Genomic DNA, 3,815 nt, shown 5'->3' with positions numbered 1-3,815 from the left:
ATGAAAAATTACCATCAGTCCTATAGCACATGTGCCCACGTTGTGTAAAAAACTCATGATTTTATCGCGCTCCAAGTATTTAATAATATTCACGCTGCATCGTTACCGCAGAACGTCTACTACCGTTTCATTGCCGTCCGTGAGGGGGGGCCACAACCCGGAGACGCGTGCCGCCTCTTCGGACATGCCACAACACCACCCCGCATGTATGAGGGCCCGGTACGACGCTCCGGTGGCATTGCTACCCCCCAGGGCCCCCGTCCCGGCTAACCCTGTAGCGTTTGACCACGGGATCTAGCCCTTTGACTTTGCACGAACGGGCTTTGACCAGTGGACCTCTCCACCCGGTTGTGTTAGGTCGGCCCAGAGGAACACTTTGGAGCAACATCCGGGCCAAACCCACAGCTACATCCACTCCGTGTAGACCCGACGCGTCCGTTTCCCCCCTCCAGGTGCCGGCGGCGGCGGCGTCCGTGAGGGGGGGCACACCCCGGAGACGCGTGCTGGGCGTTTGCAACCGCCTCAACACTTCCAGATTTGCGAGAGGCCGCCTACGCAAGATTTGACGGTATGCTAGCCCCCGGAGGCTGCCGGCCACAGTCGTAGACGTGCGAAGAGCAATCCGCGTAGAGGGAAGTGTTCAGATACTTCTCCATCACAAAAAATTATGAAAAATTACCATCAGTCCTATTGCACATGTGCCCACGTTGTGTAAAAAACTCATGATTTTATCGCGCTCCAAGTATTTAATAATATTCACGCTGCATCGTTACCGCAGAACGTCTACTACCGTTTCATTGCCGTCCGTGAGGGGGGCCACAACCCGGAGACGCGTGCCGCCTCTTCGGACATGCCACAATACCACCCCGCATGTATGAGGGCCCGGTACGATGCTCCGGTGGCATTGCTACCCCCAGAGCCCCCGTCCCGGCTAACCCTGTAGCGTTTGACCACGGGATCTAGCCCTTTGACTTTGCACGGACGGGCTTTGACCAGTGGACCTCTCCACCCGGTTGTGTTAGGTCGGCCCAGAGGAACACTTTGGAGCAACATCCGGGCCAAACCCACAGCTACATCCACTCCGTGTAGACCCGACGCGTCCGTTTCCCCCCTCCAGGTGCCGGCGGCGACGGCGTCCGTGAGGGGGGGGGCACACCCCGGAGATGCGTGCTGGGCGTTTGCAACCGCCTCAACACTTCCAGATTTGTGAGAGGCCGCCTACGCAAGATTTGACGGTATGCTAGCCCCCGGAGGCCGCCGGCCACAGTCGTAGACGTGCGAAGAGCAATCCGCGTAGAGGGAAGTGTTCAGATACTTCTCCATCACAAAAAATTATGAAAAATTACCATCAGTCCTATAGCACATGTGCCCACGTTGTGTAAAAAACTCATGATTTTATCGCGCTCCAAGTATTTAATAATATTCACGCTGCATCGTTACCGCAGAACGTCTACTACCGTTTCATTGCCGTCCGTGAGGGGAGCCACAACCCGGAGACGCGTGCCGCCTCTTCGGACATGCCACAACACCACCCCGCATGTATGAGGGCCTCGTACGACGCTCCGGTGGCATTGCTACCCCCCAGGGCCCCCGTCCCGGCTAACCCTGTAGCGTTTGACCACGGGATCTAGCCCTTTGACTTTGCACGGACGGGCTTTGACCAGTGGACCTCTCCACCCGGTTGTGTTAGGTCGGCCCAGAGGAACACTTTGGAGCAACATCCGGGCCAAACCCACAGCTACATCCACTCCGTGTAGACCCGACGCGTCCGTTTCCCCCCTCCAGGTGCCGGCGGCGGCGGCGTCCGTGAGGGGGGGGGCACACCCCGGAGACGCGTGCTGGGCGTTTGCAACCGCCTCAACACTTCCAGATTTGTGAGAGGCCGCCTACGCAAGATTTGACGGTATGCTAGCCCCCGGAGGCCGCCGGCCACAGTCGTAGACGTGCGAAGAGCAATCCGCGTAGAGGGAAGTGTTCAGATACTTCTCCATCACAAAAAATTACGAAAAATTACCATCAGTCCTATAGCACATGTGCCCATGTTGTGTAAAAAACTCATGATTTTATCGCGCTCCAAGTATTTAATAATATTCACGCTGCATCGTTACCGCAGAACGTCTACTACCGTTTCATTGCCGTCCGTGAGAGGGGCCACAACCCGGAGACGCGTGCCGCTTCTTCGGACATGCCACAACACCACCCCGCATGTATGAGGGCCCGGTACGACGCTCCGGTGGCATTGCTACCCCCCAGGGCCCCCGTCCCGGCTAACCCTGTAGCGTTTGACCATGGGATCTAGCCCTTTGACTTTGCACGGACGGGCTTTGACCAGTGGACCTCTCCACCCGGTTGTGTTAGGTCGGCCCAGAGGAACACTTTGGAGCAACATCCGGGCCAAACCCACAGCTACATCCACTCCGTGTACACCCGACGCGTCCGTTTCCCCCCTCCAGGTGCCGCCGGCGGCGGCGTCCGTGAGGGGGGGGGCACACCCCGGAGACGCGTGCTGGGCGTTTGCAACCGCCTCAACACTTCTAGATTTGTGAGAGGCCGCCTACGCAAGATTTGACGGTATGCTAGCCCCCGGAGGCCGCCGGCCACAGTCGTAGACGTGCGAAGAGCAATCCGCGTAGAGGGAAGTGTTCAGATACTTCTCCATCACAAAAAATTATGAAAAATTACCATCAGTCCTATAGCACATGTGCCCACGTTGTGTAAAAAACTCATGACTTTATCGCGCTCCAAGTATTTAATAATATTCACGCTGCATCGTTACCGCAGAACGTCTACTACCGTTTCATTGCCGTCCGTGAGGGGGGGCCACAACCCGGAGACGCGTGCCGCCTCTTCGGACATGCCACAACACCACCCCGCATGTATGAGGGCCCGGTACGACGCTCCGGTGGCATTGCTACCCCCCAGGGCCCCCGTCCCGGCTAACCCTGTAGCGTTTGACCACGGGATCTAGCCCTTTGACTTTGCATGGACGGGCTTTGACCAGTGGACCTCTCCACCCGGTTGTGTTAGGTCGGCCCAGAGGAACACTTTGGAGCAACATCCGGGCCAAACCCACAGCTACATCCACTCCGTGTAGACCCGACGCGTCCGTTTCCCCCCTCCAGGTGCCGGCGGCGGCGGCGTCCGTGAGGGGGGGGGGGCACACCCCGGAGATGCGTGCTGGGCGTTTGCAACCGCCTCAACACTTCCAGATTTGTGAAAGGCCGCCTACGCAAGATTTGACGGTATGCTAGCCCCCGGAGGCCGCCGGCCACAGTCGTAGACGTGCGAAGAGCAATCCGCGTAGAGGGAAGTGTTCAGATACTTCTCCATCACAAAAAATTATGAAAAATTACCATCAGTCCTATAGCACATGTGCCCACGTTGTGTAAAAAACTCATGATTTTATCGCGCTCCAAGTATTTAATAATATTCACGCTGCATCGTTACCGCAGAACGTCTACTACCGTTTCATTGCCGTCAGTGAGGGGGGCCACAACCCGAAGACGCGTGCCGCCTCTTCGGACATGCCACAACACCACCCCGCATGTATGAGGGCCCGGTACGACGCTCCGGTGGCATTGCTACCCCCCAGGGCCCCCGTCCCGGCTAACCCTGTAGCGTTTGACACGGGATCTAGCCCTTTGACTTTGCACGGACGGGCTTTGACCAGTGGACCTCTCCACCCGGTTGTGTTAGGTCGGCCCAGAGGAACACTTTGGAGCAACATCCAGGCCAAACCCACAGCTACATCCACTCCGTGTAGACCCGACGCGTCCGTTTCCCCCCTCCAGGTGCCGGCGGCGGCGACGTCCGTG

This window comes from Triticum dicoccoides, chromosome 3B (genome assembly GCF_002162155.2).
Source record: "Triticum dicoccoides isolate Atlit2015 ecotype Zavitan chromosome 3B, WEW_v2.0, whole genome shotgun sequence".
Taxonomy (NCBI): Eukaryota; Viridiplantae; Streptophyta; class Magnoliopsida; order Poales; family Poaceae; genus Triticum; species Triticum dicoccoides.
This window is presented reverse-complemented; position numbering follows the sequence as displayed.